This window comes from Papio anubis, chromosome 4 (genome assembly GCF_008728515.1).
Source record: "Papio anubis isolate 15944 chromosome 4, Panubis1.0, whole genome shotgun sequence".
NCBI lineage: Eukaryota > Metazoa > Chordata > Mammalia > Primates > Cercopithecidae > Papio > Papio anubis.
This window is the reverse complement of record NC_044979.1, coordinates 164,168,438-164,194,973: the sequence shown is the minus strand read 5'-3', so window position 1 is coordinate 164,194,973 and position 26,536 is coordinate 164,168,438. Positions and strand designations below refer to the sequence as shown.

Sequence of the window (26,536 nt, the reverse complement as noted above, 5' to 3'; positions counted from 1 at the left end):
TTAATCACAGGGCATGGTAATAATAAGAGACACCCTAATGGATCGCCTATATTCCATGCAAACTCTTCCTTACCTCCTTTGTGAAGTAGTAGACTGATTTCGTCTTGAAAGTCCAGGTCAGTCACCCCAAGCAACACTGTAACTCCCTTCTTAGCGTGTTGACTTAAAGGTAGGAGAAGCCCAAAGTGTCAGATGGCAGTCTTCCAGTTTAGTGGAATTGTTGTTGTGTCTCCTGGTGGCAACTAAGACCTCTAGGCCAGCACAATGTAATGTGGTGGGAACAGGAAGCAAAAAATTTGCTAGCTGATTACTAAGGGCGATGGTGAGTGGTGCCACTTCCACTTCTACCCCTTGATTCCTGGACCTGTGAATCCTGGCTATGAGAGAAACAGTACCATATATTAGATGCTGATTCTCAGCATACACAGCCTTCTGGAGAACTTTGCCCCCGCCCTGCGAAGTATTGTCACCTAGTTGGCTTTGGAATTGTGACTTTGAAAGGCTAATCCACCATTCTATCAATCCAGCTGCTTCAGGATAATGGGGAACATGGTAAGACCAGGGAATTCCATGACCATGGCATCTCCTTGGGAAAGGATGGGAGAATCACTGCATAAAGTGCCGGTAATGTGGTGGGGTCCTTCCTCAAGGGGAAGTAAACCGTAAACTGGCTCAAGTCTGGAAATTGATTGCAGGGCTGTGATTCTCTGTATTTGTAATTCAAATTAGTCTTTTGTCCATTCGACCTAGAAGTTTTCTGCTTATATAAATTAAGAATACAGTAGGCTTCCTATCAATTTCACTTCTAGGAACACCATGATTAATTAGCCAATGCCAGAGCTCGACATGAGTCAGACTATTCTGATTGCTGCTTTGCCTCTGCTGTCTATTACAGTAGCTATACCCACCTTGCCTTTGATAGTTGAGTGCCACCACTTGGCCCCTGCCATCTCGCGATCCAGTTACTCCCATTGTATTTTAATTTTGTAGTTGAGTGTCTGCAGTTCTCACTGTTAGATCTGACATACAGACAAGAGCAATTACAAGGCTCTTCAAAGATGCGGGTGCTGCCCTCACGAATCTGTTTCGCAAGACATTGGTCAGGGGTATATTTCTGGACCTTCCCAGCTGGGATGAATAGGTCTAAAATGACTAATTCATTCCACCATGACAATTTCCCTAAGCCTTTGGATCCCTTTCTCTGCATTAAGGAAGATCAGGCATTTCCAGCTCATTCACAGTGGGCCGTCTTTTAATCCATATTTCAGCCAATCAAGCAAATAAACTATTAGAACCTTTTTTAACTCCCTGAGCTGCAACATTAAATGCAGAGTCCCTACTTGGTGGGCCCAAATCAATAAATTCAGGCTTACTCAACTCCATGTTCCTTCCACCACTATCCCACACTTCTAATATTCATTCCCACACCTGTTCTCCAGATTTCTGTTTATATAAATTAGAAAACTCAAGCAATTCTTGTGTCTGTTTTTTCACAGTTTCAGCTCTTTCTCGACAGATGAGACTCTCACTCAGGGCAATCTTAGCAGATTTGAGGCTAATATATTATATATAGAGTATATATAATATATATAAGTACAGTATATATATTATATATAAATGTAGTATATATACATATATACTATATATAGAATATATATACCATATATGTATTTTGTATACATATATATATATTTTGTATACATAAAGGCGAGTTTATTAAGTATTAACTCACACAATCACAAAGTCCCATAATAGGCTATCTGCAGGCTGAGGGGCAAGGAGAGCCAAGTCCGAGTTCCAAAACTGAAGAACTTGGAGTCCAGTGTTTCAGGACAGGAAGCATCCAGCATAGGAGAAAGATGTAGGCTGGGAGGCTAGGCCAGTCTCTCTTTTTATTTTTCTGCCTGCTTGTTTTCTAGGCACGCTGGGAGCTGAATAGATTGTGCCCACCCAGATTAAGGGTAGGTCTGCCTTTCTCAGCCCACTGACTGAAATGTTAATCTCCTTTGGCAACACCCTCAGAGACACACCCAGGATCAATCCTTTGTATCCTTCAATCCAATCAAGTTGACACTCTGTATTAACCATCACACTCAGTATATCTTGTTTCCAAAAATGAAGCTCAAATAGTTCATTTATTCATTAATTAAAGACAAATATTGGGGAAAAGGATGAACAGTATCATTTTTAGGGACATAGTGACCTAAATTTGGTTATTTTTCTGTCTATATGGAGAGCCGGGGAGGGGGATGTGAGCCTGAGGTTTCCACACTCAGATCTGGGATGCTGAGGTCAGCTGCTGCTTCTCCTTCCAGCATCCATGGGAGTCCAACCATTCAGAATTCTCCACAACACACCTGAGGTCCCTGTAACAACAGAGATAAATAACCACAAATATGAGGGTACCAGAGATGAGAGATGAGAATATCAGCCAAAAATTAGAGCACAAACCCAGTGGAAGAGAATTGTTAGAAGAGTAGAAGAAGAATGGCTGAATTGAAAAAAAAAGTAACTGCACTTAAGGCAGCGGATAAAAGACTTCTTTGACTTTAATGCCATGATTTCTCAGATAACTCAGTAGATACATTTAAGATAAGGGTGGTCATTATTGACATCTGAATTGGTAAACTGGATGATCAGGTTCAAGGAATAGCTCAAAGCACAAATGAAAATGTAGGCAACTTGAATGCAAGATTTGAGGATCCCTACCATAAACATAATTGGAGATTCTTAAGGAAAAAAAAAGAGCAGATGGAAGATAGGCAATCACTAAACAAATACTAGAAAACAAGTTATCTAAAGTAAATACAGTTTTGAGACTGTAGAGTATAAGAGCTTTCCAAATTGCAGGCTTTACTGGTGATAAGAGATACACACCAGATATGTCCTGAGGGAATCCTGGAACTTTAATAATGAAGATAATATTATAGGCCTCTAGGTAGAAATAACAAACAACCAACAAAGGAATAAAGGAACAAAGCATTGGGCAATGGAATCCTCTGTTATTTTTTAATTTACTGAAAGCTGGCTGATACTGAAATAGCATCAATTAAAGAATTGGAACCCAAAGTATTCTCAAATAAGATAATTGACCTGTCAGAGTGACAGAGAGATATGTGAGGATAAATAAAAATTCAGAGTATATCAGCCATATACCCCTTTTATTTTATTTTGTTTTGTTGTTATGTTTTAGAGAGTTGCTCAGACACCTAGGCTGGAGTGCAGTGGTGCGATCATAGCTCCCTGTGACATTGAACTCCTGGCATGGTCCCTTTAAAAAAATTTCTTGAGAAAATACTCTGAGCAATAAATGAACCACAGCAGAAACCTTCGGATGGAGAAAATAAAGAGGCAACAAGGCCACAGTGGTGAGCAGCAATACTTGTCCTTCCCTCCTCCCTTCCCCAATTCCCTCCCTTCCTCCCTCCCTCCTTCCCTCCTCTCTTCCTCCCTTCCTTCCTCTCTCCCTCCCCTCCTCCTTTCCTCCCTCCCTCCCTCCCTCCGTTCCTCCTTTCCTCCCTCCTTCCTGTTTTCATCTATACATCTAGCTGAATAAGAATATAGTATCTCAAAATGTGATCCATAAAGCAAGTCTCTTGAGACAGGAAGGATAAGACATTTCTAAAATGTACTACCCAAATTCGGAAAACTGAGGAGCTGGTGATTGTGGTAACAGTGGAAAGTAGAAGCATCCCAAGGTTATAACTGGTGCACAGAATGAAGTTGGCGAGGAGAGAGGAGAAGTGAAGGTAGTCTATGGGCTTCAACTTTTTATTTTTTTTATTTTTTATTTTTATGTTTTGAGATGGAGTCTTGCTCTGTCGCCCAGGCTGGAGCGCAGTGGCCGGATCTCAGCTCACTGCAAGCTCTGCCTCCTGGGTTTACGCCATTCTCCTGTCTCAGCCTCCCGAGTAGCTGGGACTACAGGTGCCCGCCACCTCGCCCGGCTAGTTTTTTGTAACTTTTAGTAGAGACGGGGTTTCACCGTGTTAGCCAGGATGGTCTCGATCTCCTGACCTCATGATCCGCCTGTCTTGGCCTCCCAAAGTGCTGGGATTACAGGCTTGAGCCACCGCGCCCAGCCTGGGCTTCAACTTATTGGGGTTAAGGAAGAAGTAGAGGTGAAGTAGGACATACTGATGGGAGAAAAGGGTGGTTAGGGATGTAGTTGACAGATTGTAGACTAGGGTGCAAACAAATCATAGCTATTTGCTGTGTACAAGAAAATAAAACCTCGCTTAAGCAGTGTTAACAGCTTAAATTGAGAATTGAGTGAAGAGATAAGAGACATATTCAAATAAAAAGAAAGGAGCATGTGGTGGAATCTTGCAGCTGTTTTGTTGTTCAGTCACATAAAGATAAGACCAAGGATAGAAGATCTGTATTGTAGGATTGTAGGCTAAGTGGGTCAGCATGACCTATGAAACAAGAGGCCTGTTCCTGTTGAAAAGTCAAAGCCAGCCACAACACCTGATGCAATCTGGATAGTGTTTGTATGAACAGTGGACTGTGCAGGAACCCTGTTCTTAGAACATATATAGCTTTGTGACATAAGTGTATGCTAGTTAAACAGTATAAAGACTTAACATAGAGAGTAGCTCATATAATCTCTTTCCGTAAAGGTGGGAAATCTTTGTTTATTCTTAATAAGACCCAGAACATCTATGTTCTGACAGGATTGCAATTAATTTTACATAACAAATGGCAATATTAATAACAGACAAGATTAAATGTAAGGTTAAATGCACTGAAGAGGTATGTTACATAATAATGAAAGTAACAGTTTATGAAGAGTATGTTACATTTATAAATCTGTATTAAATGACACAGCAGCTAACTACATGAGGAAAAAATTTGGGAAAATAAAACTATCACGAGAGACAAATTATTTCTCTTTCAGAATTACACAGGTCTAGTTAAAAACAAACCAAAAACGCCGGGCGCGGTGGCTCAAGCCTGTAATCCCAGCACTTTGGGAGGCCGAGACGGGCGGATCACGAGGTCAGGAGATCGAGACCATCCTGGCGAACACGGTGAAACCCCGTCTCTACTAAAAAAATACAAAAAACTAGCCGGGCGAGGCGGCGGGCGCCTGTAGTCCCAGCTACTCGGGAGGCTGAGGCAGGAGAATGGCGGGAACCCGGGAGGCGGAGCTTGCAGTGAGCTGAGATCTGGCCACTGCACTCCAGCCCGGGTGACAGAGCCAGACTCCGTCTCAAAAAAAAAAAAAAAAAAAAAAAAAAACAAAAAAAAAAAAAAAAAAAAACAAACCAAAAACAAGTCATACAGAAAAGAATCATGCAATCAATAAACTTTATTTAATAGATGTACACTAAACCTTAAATCCTTCCAACAAAGAATCTTTCTTGTATATGTTCATTGAACATTTATAAAACAGGTTTTGTACTTGTATGGTGCTTGGTTTCAGGAAAACCTCTACAATTTTAAGGTAGAAATTTTGTAGTTTAAGTTTTTTTTTAATCAAATTCAATAAAATTAAAGAGCAAATTCAATAAAATAAATAACTTTATACAAAGTTTGCTAAAAAGTTTAATCTCCTTGGAAATTAATAAGCATGCTTCTAGGTAACTCTTCGATCAAAACAAATTTACAAGGGAAACTATAAACTATGTGTAAAACACAATGGTCATCTTGGTCAATCTCCAGCCTGCTGGGGCTGCTGGCTGGCTGGAATTCCAAACCAGTGGGTTTTAACTTGTGAGGTGCTGTGGGAGTGGGGCCCACTGAATGATGCCACTTGGCTCCCTGGCTTCCGCCACTTTCCTAGGAGAATGAACAGATCGCCTGCCTCACTGGAATTCCTGGGGCTGGAGTATGCAAAACCTCCTGTGTCTCCATGCATGCCTGAGCAGCTGCTGGGAGTCTGCACAGCTCAGTGCTTCAGACCCGAAACCCTGGTAGCATGGGCTCACGAGGGGATCTCCTGATATACAGGATGCAAAGATTCATGGGAAAAGTATGGTTTCCTTGGCAGGGTCGCACAATCACTTACCGCATCCCTTGGCTGGGGGTGGGGGATCCCTGGCTCTGTGCTGCTCCTGGGTGGACTGTTGCCTAACCCTGCTTTTCCTCACTCTTTGTGGGTTGCGCCAGTTGCCTAGTCAGTCACAATGTGAGAACCTGGATACCTCAATTGAAGGTATAGAATTTACTTGATATTTTCATTCTCTGTGAGAGGTGCAGACTGCACCTGCTTCAGTTGGCCATCTTGGACCACCAGAATTTTCATTCATCAAATGGATTTTATCAAGCCAAAATAATCTTAATAATAATAATAATAATAATAATTATTCTTCTTCTTCTTCTTCTCCTTCTTCTTCTTCTTCTTCTTCTTCTTCTCCTTCTCCTTCTCCTTCTCCTTCTCCTTCTCCTTCTCCTTCTCCTTCTCCTTCTCCTTCTCCTTCTCCTTCTCCTTCTTCTTCTTCTTCTTCTTCTTCTTCTTCTCCTTCTCCTTCATCTTCGTCTTCTTCTTCCTCCTCCTCTTCTTCTTCCTCTTCCTCCTCTTCTTTCTTCTTTCTTCTTTGATGGAGTCTTGCTCTGTCAATCCAGGTTGGAGTCCTGTGGCACGATCTCAGCTCACTGCAACCTCTGCCTCCCAGGTTGAAGTAATTCTCCTGCTTCAGCCTCCCAAGTAGCTGGGATTACAGGAACCTACCACTACTTCTGGCTAATTTTTGTATTTTTAGTAGAGACAGAGTTTCACCATGTTGGTCAGGCTGGTCTCAAATTCCTGCCCTCAAGTGATCTACCCTCCTCGGCCCCCCAGAGTGCTGGGATTACAGGCACAAGCTACTGTGCCCAGCCCAAAATAACTTTAAAAAAAGCTGCCAAAGGTGTCCAACAAATAAAACAATATATCACTCTAACAAAGGAATACAGAGGATAATTCTTAATACATTTTACCTGATAGTATCTGCAATGTATTTTAAAAACACATTGTTTTTTGTCTTCTGCTAGTTTGGTTTGGTCTTGTTTCTCTAGCTCCTCTAGGTGTAATGTTAGGTTGTTCATTTGAGATCTTTCTAATTTTTTGACGTGGGTGGCTAACACTGTCAACTTCCCTCTTAACACTGCTTTAGCTGTGTCCCAGAGATTCTGGTATATTGTATGTTTGTTCTCATTAGTTTCAAATAATTTCTTGATTTCTGCCTTGATTTCATTGCTTACCCGAAAGTCATTCAGAAGCAGGTTGTTTAATTTCCATGTAATTGCATGGTTTTATATGATTTTCTTAGTACTGATTTCTGTTTTCATTGGACTGTGGGCTGAGAGTGTGTTTGATGTAATTTTACTTTCCATTTTTTGAATTTGCTGAGGGTTGTTTTCTGATTGTGTGGTTTATTTTAGAGTATGTGCCATGTGCAAATGAGAAGAATGTATATTCTGTTGTTTCAGGGTGGAAGAGTTCTATTAGGCCTGTTTGGTCAAGTGGTGAGTTCAGGTCCTGACACTTATAATTAATATCTTGGTTAGTTTTCTGCCTTAATGATCTGGCTAACACTGTCGGTAGGGTGTAGAAGTCTCCCACTATCATTGTGTGGGAGTCTAAGTACTCTTTGAAGGTCTCTGAGAACTTGCTTTATAATCTGTGTGCTCCTGTGTTGGATGCATGTATATTTAGAACAATTAGCTCTTCTTGTTGACTTCAATCCTTTACCCTTATGTAATTCTTTTCGTAGTTCTTTTCTTTGTCTCTTTAGAATGTTGTTGGTTTAAAGACTGTTTTGTCTGAAATTAGAATAGCAACTCCTGCTTTTTTTTTTTTTTTTTTTTTACTGTTTGCTTGATATGTTTTTCTCCATTTGTTTACTTTGAGCCTGCAGGTGTCATTGTATAAGAAATAGTCTCTGGAAGACAGCATACAGTTGGGTCTGCTTCTTTATTCATCTTGCCACTTTATGCCTTTTAATTGAGACATTTAGCGAATTTACATTCAAAGTTAGTGTTGGTATGTGTGAATTTGTTGCTGTCATAATGTTGTTAGCTAGTTATTATGCAGACTTGATGATGTGGCTGCTTTATAGTGTCAATGATTGCAATGGTTAATTTTGAGTATCAACTTGATTGGATTGAAGGATGCAAAGTATTATTTCTGGGTGTGTCTGTGAGGACGTTGCCAAAGGAGATTAACATTAGAGTCAGTGGACTGAGAAAGGCAGACCCAACCCCAATCTGGGTGGGCACAATGTAATCAGTTGCCAGTGAGACTAGAATGTACACAGGCAGAAAAATGTGAGAAGAGAGACTGGCCTAGCCTCCCAGTCTACATCCTTCTCCCATACTGGATGCTTCCTGCCCTCGAACATCGGACTCCAGGTTCTTCAGTTTTGGAACTCAGACTGGCTCTCCTTGCTCCTCAGCCTGCAGATGGCCTATTGTGGGACCTTATGATTGTGTGAGTTAATACTTAGTAAATCCCCTTTATATATCTCTATCTCTATCCCTGTATCTCTATATCTATGTATATCTATAGATTTAGATATATAGATATATCTATTCCATTAGTTCTCTCCCTCTAGAGAATCCTTACTAATACACGTTTTGATACCAGGAGTGGTTCTGGAGGAACAAAATATTAAGGTTGGAGTTCTTTCATTGCTTTTAGGGTTTCTGGACTTGGCTGCTTAATATGATTAGACCCCAAAATGTTAAGGACTTTACTTCTAATGATATGGAGAACACCTATAATCCTTGGCATGAACTGTATAGAAAGTTATGCAAAATAAATGCATTTGACATTCCTGATTCATCGGTCATGAGACGCAAGGAACTTAGTGACTCTATACATAATACCTTTGATTGTATGTGGAGAACCAAGGAAAATAATGAAGCTGGTTGGTTGCTCCTAAGTTCAGTGGACAAAATGATGAAAAAAAATGATGAACTCAGGGATTCTATCTCCTGGCTTCAGAAGCAGATACTGAGCCTCAAATGTGCTAAGAGAGCCCTGAGTGAGAGTCTTATCTCCTATCGAGAAAGAGCTGAAATTGTGAGAAAAGCAGACACAAGCTCTCATTATGTGCATGGCAGACCTGCAGTGAAAGGTGCATGCACAGCCTCGCCAGGGGTCCACTGTTAAAGTGAGGGCATTGATTGGAAAAGAATAGGACCCTGCAACTTGGAATGGGGATGTGTGAGAGGGCCCTGATGAAGCTGGGGACATTGAGCTTGTAAACTCTGATAAACCTTTTTTGCCTGAAGAAACAGCTTCCGCAGCTCCAATAGTGGCAACATCCCCTCCCCAACCCATGCTGCCATCATCCTTTCCACCTTTGTCTGAGGAGATATACCCTACTGAGGAGATATACCCTACGTTGCCTGAGGCAACAGTAATGGCCTCTACTGAGGCAGTTGCCAGGCAAGATAATGTTGATTCTCCTTAGGAGCCACCCCCAACACTCCTGTTTGGTCCTAGACCTATAACTAAAGTTCCAGTGGGCCCCTAGAAGTGACGATAAGAGTGTGACCCATGAGGGAGTGCACTATACCTGAAAATAACTGCTTGAGTTTTCTAATTTATATAAACAGAAATCTGAACAATAGTCATGGGAATGGAGATTAAGGGTGTGGATAATTGTGGAAAAAAACATAGAGTTGGATCAGGTTGAATTCATTGATTTGGGCCCACTAAGCAGGGATTCTGCATTTAATGTTGTAGCTTGGGGAGATAAAAGAGGTTCTAATAGTTTATTTGCTTGGTTAGCTGAAAATATGATTAAAAGATGGCCCACTGTGAGTGAGCTGGAAATGCCTGATCTTCCTTGGTTTAATGTAGAGAAAGGGATCCAAGGCTCAGGGAGATTGGGATGCTGGAGTGGATTAGTCATTTTAGACCTACTCATCCCAGCTGGGAGGGTCCAGCAGATATACCCTTGACCAATACTTTGTGAAATAGATTTGTGAGGGCGGCACCTGCCATCTTTGAAGAACTCTGTGATTGCTCTTCTCTATATGCCAGATCTAACAGTGGAAACTGCAGTCATTTAATTGCAAATTGCAGTGAGAAAAATTGGATCCTGAGGTGGCAGGGGCCAAGTGGTAGCACTCAACCCTCAAAGGCAAGGTGGGTGTAGCTAACAGAATGGACGGCAGAGGCAAAGTCGCAATCAGAATAGTGTGACTTATGTAGAGCTCTGACATTGGCTAATTAATCATGGTGTTCCTAGAAGTTAAATTGATGGGAAACCTACTGCATTCTTTCTTAATTTATACAAGCAGAGAACTTCTAGATTGAGTATACACAAGACTAATCTGAATTACAAGTACAGAGAATCACGGCCCCTCAGTCAATTACTTGAACCAGTTTACAGACCTAGAACCCTTTGAATGAAGGAGAGGCTGGATTTGTGGAAGGACCCCACTACAGTACCAATAATTTATGCTGTTAATTCTTTCTCCAATCATTTCCCAAAGAGACCTCTAGCCTCTACCAGGGTAACTGTGGATTGGGGAAATGGAAATGATCAGATATTTTGGGGACTACTGGACACTGGCTCTGAGTTGACATTGACTCCAGGGGACATAAAATGTCATTGTCATTCTCTAATTTAAGTAGGGGCTTATGGAGGTCAGGTAATTAATGAAGTTTTAGCCCAGGTCTGACTTAAAGTGGGTTCAGTGAGTCCCCAGACTCATCCTGTGGTCATTTCCCCAGTGCCAGAAAGCATAATTGGCATAGACATACTTAGCAGCTGGCAGAACCCACACATTGGCTCCCTGACTGATAGGGTGAGGGCTATTATGGTGGAAAAGGCCAAATGGAAGTCATTAGAGCTGCCTTTACCTAGAAAAATAGTAAATCAAAAACAATATCTCATCCCTGGAGGGATTGCAGAGATTAGTGCCACCAGCAAGGACTTGAAAGATGCAGGGATGGTGATCCCTACCACATCCCCTTTGAACTCTCCCATTTGGGCTGTACAGGGGACGGATGGATCTTGGAAAATGACAGTGGATTATCGTAGGCTTAACCAAGTGGTGACTGCAAGTGCAGCTGCTGTACCAGATGTGGTTTCATTGCCTGAGAAAATTACCACTTCTCCTGGTACCTGGTATGCAGCCATTGACTTGGCAAATAACTTTTTCTCCATTCCTGTCCATAAGGCCAACCAGAAGCAATTTCCCTTCAGCTGGCAAGGCCAGCAATATACCTTTACTGTCCTATATCAGGGTGTATTAGCTCTCTGGCTTTGTGTCATTATCTTATTTGGAGAGACCTTGATCACTTTTCCCTTCCATAAGATATAATACTGGTATATTACATTGATGACATTATGCTGATTGGATCCAGTGAGTGAGTAGTAGTGAACACACTGGACTTATTGGTGAGACATTTGCATGCCAGAGGATGGAAAATAAATCCAACTAAAATTTAGGGACTTTCCACCTCGGCAAAATTTTTAAGGGTTCAGTGATGTGGGGCCTGTCAAGATATTCCTTCTAAGGTAAAAGAGAAGTTGCTGCATTTGGTCCCTCCGACAACCAAGAAAAAGGCACAACTCCTAGCGGGCCGGTTTGGATTTTGAAGGCATCACATCCCTTATTTGAGTGTGTTACTCTGGCTGACTTATCCAGTGACCTGAAAGGCTGCCATTTTTCAGTGGGATCCTGAACTAGAGAAGGCTGTGCAACAGGTCCAGGCTGCTGTGCAAGCTGTTCTTCCACTTGGGCCATATGACCCATCAGATCCAATGGTGCTTGAGGTGTCAGTGGCAGATGGGGATGCTGTTTGGAGCCTTTGGCAGACCCCTGTAGGTGAAACACAGTGGGGGCCTCTAGGATTTGGAGTAAGGCCCTGCCATCTTCTGCAGATAACTACTCTTCTTTTAAGAAACAGCTCTTGGCCTGTTACTGGGCTTTGGTAGAAATTGAGTGTCAGACTATGGGTCATCAAGTCACCATGCGACCTGAACTGCCTATCATGAACTGGGTGTTTTCTGACCCATCTAGCCATAGGTGGGGTATGCACAGCAGCATTTCATTATCAAATGGAAGTGGTATATACGTGACTGGGCTCAAGCAGGTCCAGAGGGCACAGGTAAGTTACAAGAGGAGGTGACTCAAATGCCCATGGTCTCCACTCCTGCCACCTTCTCTCTCCCCTTCTCTCCCCCAGCCTGCACCGATAGCTTCATGGGGAGTTCACAATAATCAATTGATAGAGGAAGAGATGACAAGGGCCTGGTTAGTAAACTCCCCTTAGTAAACTCCCTTTTATATACACATCTATCCTATTAGTTCTGTCCCTCTAGAGAACCCTAACACAGTGGTCTATGTACTTAAGTGTGTTTTTGTGGTGGCCAGTAACGGTCTTTTGTTCTAATATTTAGCCCTCCCTTAAGGACCTTTTGTAAGGCAGGTCTGGTGGTAAGAAATTACCTTAGCATTTGCTTGTTTGAAAAGGAGTTTATTTCCCCTTCACCTATGAAGCTTAGTTTGGCTTGATGTAAAATTCTTGGTTGGAATTTCTTTTCCTTAAGAATGCTGTACATAGGTATCCCGTCTCTTCTGGCTTGTGAGGTTTCTGCTGAAAAGCCAGCTGTTCACCTGACAGGATTTCCTCTGTAGGTGACCTGGCCCTTCTCTCTAGCTGTCTTTAACATTTTTTCTTTAATTTTGACCTTGAAGAATTTGATGACTACATGTCCTGGGGATCATTGTCTTGCATAGTATCTCACAGGGGTTCTGTGCCTTTCCTTAATTTGAATGTTTCCTCTCTAGTTAGGTTAGGAAAATTTTCATGGATGATATCTTTGAATATGTTTTCCAAGTTGCTTGCTTTCTCTCTCTCTCTTTCAAGGATGCCAATGAGTCATAGATTTGGTTCCTTTATATAATCCCATATTTCTGGGAGGTTTTATTCATCCTTCTTTATTGTTTCTTTATTTTTGTCTAAGTAATTTTGGAGAACTGGTCGTCAATATCTGAGATTCTTTCATCACCTTGGTTTGTTGTTTCTTTATTTTTGTCTGACTAAGTAATTTTGGAGAACTGGTCTTCAATGTCTGAGATTCTTTCATCAACTTGTTTTATTCTGCTATCAGTACTTACTATTGTATTATGATATTCTTGAAGTGAGTTTTTCAGCTGTATCAGATCAGTTTCTTTTTTTATTAAAGTGGCCATTTCTTGTTTTATCTCTCATATCATTTTATTGAATTCCTTAGATTCCTTGGATTGGATTTTGACTGTCTCTTAGATGTCAGTGATCTCTGTTCCTAACCATATTTTGAATTATATTTCTGTCAACCATTTAAGCCTGGTTAAGAATTACTGCTAGGGAACTAGTGCAGACATTTGGAGATGAGAAGACACTCTGGCTTTTTGAGTTTCCCGAGTTCTTGCTCTGGTTCTTTCTCATCTGTGTGGCCTGATGTTCCTTTAGTCTTTGAAGCTGATGTTCTTTGGATGGGTTTTCTTTTTTTTTCTTTTTTTTTTTTTCTTTTATCTCTTTTGATGCTCTGGGAGTTTGATTGTGGTATAATGTGGGTTCAGTTGACTGGGTTTTTTTTCTGGAAGATACCAGGGAGCCAAACCTCAGCTCAGCACTCCTGGTCTACATACCATAACTCTCAGGGGCTGGTACTGGGCCCCTGGCTTTTGTTCTCTGGCCCCTCAAAGTTAGGAACCTTCTGTGCTGGAGGGGCTGAGGTTTTCCCAGTCCACTGGCCACAACACTCTGATGGGTAGTCCTGGCCAAAGCACATTGTCAGGGTGGTGGCTGTAGGATCTGTGCTAACTTACACATGCCAGTAGCTGGGGCAGCACCGTGGGGTGCATGTGTGTCAGCTGGGGTTGGGTACTGGCGGGAGTGGGGCTGCAAAGTTCTGCGTGCACTCGTACCAGTGGCAGGGCACAGGCAAGGGCAGGGTTGCTGGTGTCTGTGCTTGCACTCACACTGGCAGTGACCGGGGTGAGGTGCTGATGGGTGTGAGACTGCTGGCCTCCGTGTGTGTATTCATAGTTGGTGGTGGCGGCACAGCAGTGGGTGGAAAAATGCATTTCACAGAGCAGGTTTTTCTTTTAGATTTTCAGTTGTTGAATATTAGGAAATTTTATAAACATAATCTATTATAACAACACATTAAAGAAAAACTGTAATTTTATGAATAGATGCCTAAAGGAGTTTGAAAGAAATGAATCATTTCTAATAACATTGCTAAGTAAAAGAGAATATAATAAAATTAGAAAACATAAAGTCATTCAGAAAATACTTTAAATTGTGAAATGCTAAAACTATTTAAATTAAATTAGTTACCAGAGGAGGACACTCATTATCATTCTATTTAACATTACCTCAGAAGGGCTACTGAATGCAGTAAGATAAGAAAATTAAAAAAAAAAAAAACTGATATAAACTTAAAAAAAATCAAATGATCTCTTTTTGTTGATAATATTATATGCCTAGAAAATTCAAGAAACCATGGTAAACATTACTAGATTTAAAAATAAGAACTTTCTACAGTGAGAATTACAAAACACGGCTAAAAGAAATCAGAGACCACACAAACAAATGAAAAAACATTCCATGCTCATGGATAGGAAGAATCAATATTGTTAAAATGGCCATACTACTGAAAGAAATGTATAGAATGAATGCTATTCCTGTCAAACTATCAATGACATTTTCCACAGAATTGGAAAAGACTGTTCTAAAATTCATTTGGAACCAAAAAAGAGCTTGAATAGCCAAAGCAATCCTAAGCAAAAAGAACAAAGCTGGAGGCATCACACTACCTGACTTCAAACTGTACTATAAGGCTACAGTAACTGAGACAGCATGGTACTAGTACAAAAACATACACACAGACCAGTGGAACAGGTTAGAGAACCCAGAAATAAAGTTTCACATCTACGACTATCAGATCTTTGACAAAGTCAACAGTAGCAAGCAATAGGGAAAGGACTCTCTCTCTTCTGTAAATGGTGCTGGGATAACTGGCTAGCCACATGCGGAAAACTGAAACTGGAACCCTAGCTTTTACCATACACAAAAATCAAGTCAAGGTGGATTAAAGACTTAAATGTAAAACCTAAAACTATAAAAATCCTAGAAGAAAATCCAGAAAATTGCATTCTTCCCATTGGCCATGGCAAAGTCTTCATGATGAAGATGCCAAAAGCAATTGCAACAAAAACAAAAATTGATAAATGGGACCTAATTAAATGAAAGAGCTTCTGCACAGCAAAAGAAATTATTAACAGAGTAAACAACCTACTGAATAGGAGAAAATATTAGCAAACTATGCATACGAAAAATATCTAATATCCAGAATTTATAAGGAAATTAAATTAACAAGCAAAAAGCAAACTACTTTGTTAAAAGATAGATAAAGAACATGAACAGACACTTTTCAGAAGAAGACATAGCTATGGCCAAAAAGCATATGAATGTATGCTCAACATCACTAATCATTAGGGAAATGCAAATCAAAATCATGATGACATGCCATCTTGCATCAGGCAGAATGGATATTATTAAATGTCAAGAAATAAATGATGCTGGTGAAGTTGCAGAGAAAAGGGAATGCTTATACGTTGCTGGTGGGAATATAAATTAATTCAGCCGCTGTGGAAAGCAGTCTGAAGATTTCTCAAAGAACTGAAACAGAAATACCAATCCCATTCCTGGTTGTATACCTAAAGTAATATAAATTGTTTACCCATAAAAATACATGCATATGTATGTCATCACAGCATTATTCACAATAGCAAAGACATGGAATCAACCTAGGTGCCAACCAGTGGTGGACTTGATGAAGAAAATGTGTTACATATATACCGTGGAATACTACACAGCCATAAAAAAGAACAAGATAATATTTGCAGCAACATGCATGGAGTTGGACGCCATTATTCTAAGTGAACTATTGCAGGAACAGAAAAACAAATACCACATATTCTTGCTTATAAGTGGTAGCTAACATTGAGTACACATGGACACAAAGATGGGAACAAGAGACACTGGAGCTTACTTGAGGGTAGACAGTGGGAGGAGGCCAAGGATTGAAAAATTACCTATCAGATACTATGCTTATTACTGGGTGATGAAATAATCTGGATACCAAACCCCTGCAACACACAATTTACCTATATAACAAATCTGCATATGTACCCCTGGACCTAAAATAAAAGTGAAAAAAAATTGACAAAGGGCATGAACAGATACTTCTTAAGAGAATACATGCATGTGGCCAACAAACATATGAAAAAATACTCAATATTACTAATTATTAGGGAAATGCAAAATGAAACCCCAACAAGATACCATCTCACACTAGTTAGAACGGCTATTGTTAAAAAGTCAAAAAAAGCGACTATTGTTAAAAAGCCAACAGATGCTGGCAAGGTTGCAGAGAAAAGGAACGCTTATATATTGCTGGTGGGAATGTAAATTAGTTCAGCCATTGTGGAAAGCAATGTGGAGATTTCTCAAAGAATTTAAAACAGAACCACCAGTTGACCCAGCAATCCCGTTACTGGATATATATCCAAAGGAATAGAAATCATGTCTACCACAAAGGCACATGCATGCATATGTTCACTGTGGCACTTTTCACAATAGCAAAGACATGGAATCAACCTAGACGCCCATCAGTGGTAGACTGGATAAAGAAAATGTGGAACATGAACATCATGGAATACTATGCAGCCATAAAAAAGAATAAGATTATGTTCTTTGTAGCAACATGGATGGAGCTAGAGGCCGTTGTCTGAAGCAAACTAATGTAAGGACAGAAAACTAAATACTACATATTCTCACCTATAAGTGGGAGTTAAACATTGAGTCCACACTGACACAATGGAGGGAACAATAAACACTGGGCCTACTTGAGGGTAGAGGGTGGGAGGAGGGTTTGGATTCCAAAACTACCTATTGGGTATTATGCTGACTATCTGGGTGACAAAATTATCTATACATGAAACCACCATGACACACAATTTAGCCATGTAACAAATCTGCACATATACCCCTTGAACTTAAAATCAAAATGTAAAAGAAAGAGAAGAATTTGGTGAGGAGATGAATAGAAGATTTTTTCTGAGACGGAGTCTTGCTCTGTCACCCAGGCTGGAGTGCAGTGTGGTGTGATCTCGGCTCACTGCAAGCTCCGCTTCCCGGGTTCACGCCATTCCCCGGCCTTAGCCTCCCAAGTAGCTGGGACTACAGGTGCCTGCCACCACACCCAGCTAATTTTTTGTATTTTTAGTAGAGACAGGGTTTCACTGTGTTAGCCAGGATAGTCTCAATCTCCTGACCTCGTGGTCCACCTGCCTTGGCCTCCCAGAAGATAAATTTTTAAAAAGCGTTAGTTTATCTCTGTGTTAACAAAATACTTAGAAGTGAGAAACAAATTTCTACTTACAATTATTGGAAAAATATAAAATACTTAGGAATAAATCAAACAAGAAAAGTATATAAAAATTATAAAATCTTACTGAAAGAAAATAAGATTTGAACAAATGGAAAGGCATATCATGTTGAATAGAAATACTTAACAGAAGCATTAAATACACACACCTAATGAGTGTATAAACATAAGGCAGTAAAATTAGAGTTGGCATTCTTTGGAGGGACGACTGGCCAAAGAAGGTTAAAGTTCATACTGAAGAGTAAATGCTTCAGAATAGCTAAGAAACTATGCAAAGGGGAAATAGTGAGAGGTCTTATTTTGCTGGATATTAGTATAAATAATAAAACTACTGCATCATCATCGTGTGGTATTGGGAAAGGAATAAAAATTGAAGAAATAGAACCCAGTATAGATGAGTTCAACCAAAGTAGTAATTCATTTTAGCGGGAAATGAGTCAATTATTTAATAAATTATGTTTGGACAACTGATTATCCATCTGGAAGAAAAGAAAAGAGGATCACCATTTTATTTTACCTTTAAATATAAATTTCAGATGGCTGAGAAACTTACATGGTCAAAATAAAATTGTAAAAGCCTTGCAAGAAGATCTAGAAAATTGAATGTATAAAAATGTAGGAACTGAGAGCATCTTTTCCAGAAGCTATAAAAGAAAAGATAGACATATTTGAACTTTGATGTCACAAAGGATATCATAAATAAAACAATAGACAGACATTCAATTTACAAGAAATGTTTGTAACTGATTTTTTCAAATAGCTGAACATTTGGCCAAAAGTAACACAATTCAATTAAAAAACAGGCAAAGAATTATGAATCCAAATGTCCAAAAAATATATGGAAGGATTCTCAAGTTTGTTACTAGTAGGGAAAATGCAAATTAAAGTAAAAGTGTAATTTTACATCAATCAGATGACAAAAATTGAAGAGTTATAATAAATATTACTGGTGGTGATTTAGGGAAAGGATTAGTCTCATGGCTGTGAAAAATATGAGGTGTTATAGGTTTTGGGAAAGCCATTTGCCAACATCTATTAAATTTTAAAATATACGTGTGCTGCTTGGCCCAGCAATTCCAGTTCTTGGACTCTATTCCATAGAAAGATATTCACATGTAAGGCCATGTGTTTGTAGTGGCAAAAATCTCATTAAAAATAATGATTAGTACTATACCTATTGACCTGTAGTGATTTCCACAAGGTATTCTGCACAAAAGTATAAGGAGACAAGCTATAGAAATTGTGAGATCCCTTTTTGTAAAATAAACAATAATACTCATGTATATAGACTTACATGCACATTTCTATATGGGATTACCTGGTCAGGGAGAGAAGTATGGAATTGGGCTAATGTGAAGAGTGGAGAAAAAAGCAGATGGATAGCTTCTCTGCTTTGAAAGAATGACCATCAGCCACTGTTGAGGATATTTAAAATCAGATGGTATTGACTGTGAATAAAATTCCTAATGAGGAATTCAAACAATTAAAGCTTACCAAATTGACCACTATGAAGGGTATACATGCTTGATATTTGTGTACATATATATGTATTATGTTTAAATGTGTATATATGTATATAATTCCTTTGTCATTTTTCTTATTGCTTCACATATTGGAAGTATTATACAACCCATAAATAAGCAATAGATTATTAAAACTTTGACTTAAAAGCAATCACACCTATAATACCCTCTAATACTGTATATAAATATATGTTTTATTTTTTGAGCATTTTAAAATTCAGATTCCCTTAAAATTTCCTAAAAACACTAATTTCAGATTATACAGTTTCCCAGTCCTGAATTATACATTTTACTACTATGTGAAGCTGGATGCCCTTCGGAGAAATTGGCAAAGGATAATGACATGTAAAATAGCGTTCATTTCTCATTTCCCAACCATGAAGAGTAAAATCCACAGTATAAACATAAAATATTCTCCTCAGAGTTCATGTCTGCAGAACTGGCTTATTTGCACAGAAAATTTCATGTTTAATCAAGAAGATCTTTAACCTGAAAGGAGACCATGACATGCTTTAAAAGAGTAAAGAATTTTCTGTTTCTATCTTCCTTTCTTTACAAAAATAATTGGGTTTTGATTGAAGTTTGTTATTACTGAATATGTCTTTTTTGGAAGAAGATCATTAAGTTTGAATTGCACATGTGCTATCTTTTCAGAATTCTCAGATAAGGACTTAATATGGGTTTGGATTGTAATCTGAATTGTAATCACCACATGTCAAGGGAGGGACCTGGTGGGAGGTAATTGGATCATGGGGGTTTCCCCCATGCTGTTCTAGGATATGGAGTAAGTTCTCATGATGTGTCTGATGCTTCCCTCTTTCCTCTCTCTCCTGCCACCATAAGAAGATTGCCTTGCGGTTCCCCTTCACCTTTTGCCATGATTGTACGTTTCCTGAGGCCTCCTCAGCCATGCAGAACTGTGAGTGAAGTAAGCCTCTTTCCTTTACAAATTGCCCAGTCTCAGGTAGTATCTTTATAGCGGTGTGAAAATGGACTAATCAGGGCTGTGCATAATTTGTCTTTACAAAACACATGTTGAAACTGCATGTGTTTCAAGTTCTTGAGGATACTATTAGTCTCATGTAAGAGAAGACTCAGCCAATAGTGACTAGACAAAATGAACATTTACTTTTCTTATTTAAAGGAAGTCTAAATATAAGTAGTTACAAAATTATAGTTCAACAATTTTATCAAGACCAAATTGTCTATCTTCCCATTCTTCCATCTCCAGTAATTTGATGCTATCTCCCACCGTAGACATGGGATAACAACTGCACATTTAGCAGCAAGTTTTTACATATCCACCTCCAAAGTTAGGCAACAAGAGGAGCAAAGGGACCCTCGTATTATCTACCTGATTTTCTGTATGCAGTCAGAGGATGAAATCTTCCCAGTTGCTTCCTGAGTCCTGGGATATTCTACCTTTGTCTCATAATTCATAACCAGGTCCCATGATCACTTAAAATAAATCATTGGCAAAAGAAAATGCAACTACTAGTGCTAGCTTGGACTAGCCAAGATTTATCCTGTGGGACTGGGCACATTGCTGCTGCACAAAACTCAGCTTCTGTTAGGCAGGGAGAAGGAGTAATGGCTTTGGGTAGGCAATCAACAGTGACTGCCACATGAGCAAATACTTTCCAGGTATTGTCTGGTTCTACCGCTCTACAAGTCATCAGGAAGGAACAGTAGAAAGCATAATCAAATACTATCAGGCCAGTTGCTAACAAGCATCCAGTTATTTAATGGCATCTGTTGATAGTCTGAGAAGTGAGGATATTAGTTCATGTGTTCAGTAGAAATATAGCTAAATCAACAAAGAGTGAGAGAGGTAAATGTTTAAGGAAAAATAAAGAATTATCTCAATCTTTTATTAAGAATGTATAGAAAACCGAGCTATGTAGTTATATATGTGATATAATAAGATATGAGTTTACATGAATAAATAATGTAATATATAATAATGATACCAGTAACACCCACTGAACACTTTAGGCTAGGCATTATGTCAAGTGCTTGATATGCATATTGCTGTTTAATCTTCATAATTATCCTTTGAGATAGTGTGTCAGGCATCTATTCCTAAGACCACCCCAGGTTCAGTGACTTTCTAGAAGGACTCATAGAACTCAGAAGTTGTAATAGTTACAATTACAGTTTATTGTTGTGAAAAGATATACAGCAAAATCAGCAAAGGGAATAGGCACATGGGACTAAATCCAAAGGAAAGCAGCCTCAGGCTTCCAAGAGTCCTCTCCCAGTGGAGTTGCACAGAATGTGCCTAATTCCTCCAGCAATGAGTTGAGACAAGTGTGAAATGTTGTCTTTCAGCAGGGCTCTCCTAGCCTAGGAGTCTAAGGGTTTTTGTTTTTATTTTTTATTTTTCCATAAATTATTGGAGTACAGGTGGTATTTGGTTACATGAGTAAGTTCTTTAGTGGTGATTTGTGGGATTTTGGTGCACCCATCACCTGAGCAGCATACATTGCACCGTATTTGTAGTTTTTTATCCCTCATCCCCTCCCACTCTTCCCCGCAGCTCCCCAAAGTCCATCGTATAATTCTTATGCCTTTGTGTCCTCATAGCTTAGCCCCCACATATCAGTGAGAACATACAATGCTTGATTTTCCATTCCTGAGTTACTTCACTTAGAATAACAGTCTCTAATCTCATCCAGGTCACTGCAGATACTGTTACTTCATTCCTTTTTATGGCTGTGTAGTATTCCATCATATATATAATATATATTATATATAAAATGTACATATATAATATATATGATATATTATGAATATAAATTTTGGAATTGTTTTTTTAATTCTGTGAATTAGAAATATATATATATAAAAAAATATGTATCTATCACAGTGTCTTTATCCATTCATTGATTGATGGGCATTTGGGTTAGTTTCACGATTTTGCAATCGTAAATTGTGCTGCTATAAACATGCTTGTGCAAGTGTCTTTTGAATAATGACCTATTTTGCTCTGGGTAGATACTCAGTAGTGAAATTGCTGGATCAAATGGTAGTTCTACTTTTAGTTCCTTAAGGAATCTCCATATTGTTTTCCATAGCAGCTGTACTAGTTTACATTCCCACCAACAGTGTAGAAGTGTTCCCTGTTCACCGCATCCATACTAACATCTACTGTTTTTTGATTTTTTGATTATGGCCATTCTTGCAGGAGTGAGGTGGTATCTCATTGTGGCTTTGATTCGCATTTCCCTGATCATTAGTAATGTTGAGAATTTTTTCATGTTTGTTGGCCGTTTGTGTATCTTCTTTTGAGAATTGTCTTATTCATGTCTTCATTCTACTTTTTGATAAGATTGTTTGTTTTTTTCCTTAGTGATTTGTTTGAATTCATGGTATATTCTCGATATTAGTCCTTTGTCAGATGTATAGATTGTGAAGATTTTCTCCCACTTGTGAGTTGTCTGTTTACTCTGCTGACTGTTCTGTTTGCCACGCAAAGCTCTTTAGTTTAATTAGGTCCCAGCTATTTATGTTTGTTTTTATTGTATTTGCTTTTGGGTTCTAGGTTATGAAACCCTTGCCTAAGCCAATGTCTAGAAGGGGTTTTCCAATGTTATCTTCTAGAATTTTTATAGTTTCAGGTCTTAGGTTTAAGTACTTAATCCAATTTGAGTTGATTTTGCATAAGGTGAGAGATGAGGATCCAGTTTCATTCGCCTACATGTGGCTAGCCAATTATCCCAGCACCATTTGTTGAAAGAATGTCCTTTCCCCACTTTATGTTTGTGTTTACTTTGTCAAAGATCATTTGGCTGTAAGTATCTGGGTTTGTTTCTGGGTTCTCTCTTCTGTTCCATTGGTCTTTGTGCCTATTTTTATACCAGTACCATGTTGTTTTGCTAACTATGGCCTTACAGTATAGTTTGAAACCAGATAGTGTGATGCCTCCAGATTTGTTCTGTTTGCTTGGTCTTGCTTTGGCTCTGCAGGCTCTTTTTTGGTTCCATATGAATTTTGGAATTGTTTTTCTAATTCTGTGAAGAATGATGGTGGTATTTTGATGGGGATTGCATTGAATTTGTAGATTGCTTTTGGCAGTATGGTCATTTTCACAAAATTGATTCTACCTATCCATGAGCATGGGATATGTTTCCATTTGTTGATGTTGTCTATGATTTCTTTCAGTAGTGTGTTATAGTTTTCCTTATAGAGGTCTTTTGACTCCTTTGTTAGGCATATTCCTAAGTATTTTATTGTATTTTTTTGCAGCTATTGTAAAAGGGATTGTGTTCTTGATTTGATTCTCTGCTTGGTTACTTTTGGTGTATGGAAGAGCTACTGATTTGTGTACATTCATCTTGTGTCTGGAAACTTTGCTGAATTCTTTTATCAGTTCTAGGAGCTTTCTGGAGGAGTCCTTAGGGTTTTCAAGGTAAGCGATCATGTTGTTAGCAAACAGTGACAATTTGACTTTCTCTTTACTACTTTGAATGCCCTTTATTTCTTTCTCTTGTCTGATAGCTCTGGTCAGGACATCCAGTACTATGTTGAAGAGAAGTGGTGAGAGTGGGCATCCTTGCCTTGTTTCCATTCTCAGAGGGAGTGCTTTCAACTTTTACCATTCAGTATTAAGTTGGCTGTGAGTTTGTTGTAGATGGCTTTTATTACATTAAGGTATGTCCCTTGTATGCTGATTTTGTTGAGAGTTTTAACCATAAAGGGATGTTAGATTTTGTTGAATGCTTTTTCTGCATCTATTGAAGTGATCATGTAAGTTTTGTTTTTAATTCTGTTTATCTGTTGTATCAGATTCATTGACTCACATATGTTAAACCATCCCTGTATCCCTGGTATGAAACCCACTTTATCATGGCAGATTATCTTTTTTTTTTTTTTTTTTTGATATGGAGTTTCACTCTTGTTGCCCAGGCTAGAGTGCAATGGCATGTCTCGGCTCACCACAACCTCCACCTCCCGGGTTCAAGCGATTCTTCTGCCTCAGCCTCCTGAGTAGCTGAGATTACAGGCATGCACCAACATGCCAATACAAAATAAATAATTTTGTATTTTTAGTAGAGACAGGGTTTCTCCATGTTGGTCAGGCTGGTCTCGAACTACCGACCTTAGGTAATCCACCCGCCTCAGCCTCCCAAAGTACTGGGATTACAAGTGTGAGCCACTGCGCCTGGCCGTAGATCTTTTTTATATATTGTTGGATTCAGTTAGCTAGTATTTTGTTAAGGATTTTATCACCTATGTTCATCAAGGATGTCGGTCTGTAGTTTTATTTCTTTCCTGTTTTTTTTTTTTTTTTTTTTTTTTGACACAGAGTCTCGCTCTGTCACCCAGGCTGGAGTGCAGTGGCGCTATCTTGGCTGACTGCAAGCTCTGCCTACTGGGTTCATGCCATTCTCCTGCCTCAGCCTCCCGAGTAGCTGGGACTACAGGTGCCCGCCACTACGCCTGGCTATTTATTTTGTATTTTTAATAGAGATGAGGTTTCACCATGTTAGCCAGGATGGTCTCAATCTCCTGACCTCGTGATCTACCTGCTTTGGCCTCCCAAAGTGCTGGGGTTACAGGTGTGAGCCACCGCGCCCAGCCTGTAGTTTTCTTTTTTGGTTATGTCCTTTCCTGATTTTGGCATTAGGGTAATGCTGACTTTATAGAATGAATTAGGGATGGTTCCTTCTTTCTTTATCTTGTGAAATAGTGTCAAAAGGATTGGGGACAATTTTTCTTTAAATGTCTGGTAGAATTCTGCTGTGAATCTGTCAGGTCCTGGGCTATTTTTTTGTTGGCAATTTTAAAATTGCCATTTCAATCTTGCTGCTCGTTACTGGTCTGTTCAAGGTATGTAATTCTTCCTAATTTAAGTTAGGAGGGTTGTATTTTTCCAGAAATGTATCCATCTATTCTAGATTTTCTAGTTTATGTGTATAAAGGTGTTCATAGTGGCCTTGAACGATCTGTTGTATTTCAGTGATGTCAGTTGTAATATCTCCTGTTTTGTTTCTTAGTGAGGTTATTTGGATTTTCTTTCTTCTTTACTTGGTTAATATTGCTAATGGTCTATCAATTGTATTTATCTTTTCAAAGAACCAGCTTTTTGATTCATTTATCTTTTGTGTTTTGTTTGTTTGTTTCGATTTCCTTTAGCTCTGCTCTCATCTTGGTTATTTCCTTTCTTTGCTGGGTTTGAGTTTGGTTTGTTGTGTTTCTCTAGTTTCTTGAGGTGTGACCTTAGAGTATCAGTTTGTGCTCTTTCAGTCTTTTTGATGTAGGTGTTTAGGGATATGAACTTTCCACTTAGCACTGCCTTTGCTGTATCCCAGAGGTTTTGATAAGTGGTATCATTATTGTCATTCAGTTCAAAGAATTTTTAAATTTCCATCTTAATATCATTTTTGACCCAGTGCTCATTAAGGAGCAGGCTATTTAATTTCCATGTATTTCCTGGCTTCTTTGAAGATTCCTTTTGGAGTTGATTTCCAGTTTTATTCCACTGTGGTCTGAGAGAGTGCTTGATATAATTTTAATTTTCTTAAATTTATTGAGGCTCATTTTATGGCCTATGATATGGTCTATCTTGGAGAAAGTTCTATGTGTTGTTGAATAGAATGTGTATTCTGCAGTTGTTGGATGAACTGTTCTCTATATATCTGTTAAGTCCATTTGGTCCAAGGTATAGTTTAAATTCATTGTTTCTTTGTTGACTTTCTGTCTTGATGACCTGTCTAGTGCTGTCAGTGGAATATTGACGTCCCCCACTATTGTGTTGTTGTCTATCTCATTTCTTAGGTCTATTAGTAATTGCTTTATAAATTTCGGAGCTGCAGTGTTAGGTGCATATATTTTCAGATTTGTGATTGTGGTATTTAGGGTTTAGGATTGTGATATTTTCCTGTTGGATAAGGCCTTTTACCATTATATAATGTTTCTTTTTGTCTCTTTTAACTGTTGTTGCTTTTAAGTTTGTTTTGTCTGATATAAGAATATTTACACCTGCTTACTTTTGTTGTCCATTTGCATGAAATGCCTTTTTTTACCCCTTTATTTTAAGTTTATGTGAGTCCGTATGTGTTAGCTGAGTCCCCTGAAGGCAGCAGATGGTTGGTTGGTGAGTTCTTATCCATTCTGCAGTTCTGTATCTTTTAAGTGGAGCATTTACATCATTTACATTCAATGTTAGTATTGAAATGTGAGGCACCATTGCATTCATTGTGTTCTTTGTTGCCTGTATACTTCGGTGTTTTTTGTTTTTGCTTTTTAGCTTGTATTTTCGTTTTATAGGTGCTGTGTGATTTATGCTTTAAAAAGCTTCTGTTTTGATGTGTTTCCAGGATTTTTTTCAAGATTTAGAGCTCCTTTTAGCAGTTCTTATAGTGGTGACTTGGTAATGGCAAATTCTCTCAGGATTTGTTTGTCTAAAAAAAAGACTATCTTTCCTTCATATATGATGCTTAGTTTTTCTGGATACAACATTCTTGACTGATAATTGTTTTGTTTGAGGAGGCTGAAGATAGGGCCCCAATCCCTTCTAGCTTGTAGGGTTTCTGTTGAGAAATCTGCTGTTAATCTGATAGGTTTTCCTTTATAGGTTACCTGGTGCTTCTGTCTCACAGCTCTTAAGATTCTTTC

The 26,536-nt window shown here is 39.0% G+C and overlaps 1 protein-coding gene across 1 annotated transcript in view; it reads left to right on the top strand.

Moving 5' to 3' along the window:
* The window catches only part of N6AMT1 (N-6 adenine-specific DNA methyltransferase 1), a 349,821-nt gene that overhangs the window by 27,168 nt on the left and 296,117 nt on the right, over window positions 1-26,536 (top strand). Inside the window, exon 8 of the transcript XR_004183359.1 lies at window positions 3,194-3,368. The gene's annotated coding sequence lies outside the window, so the exon portion shown is untranslated. The remainder of the gene's footprint in view (window positions 1-3,193; window positions 3,369-26,536) is intronic.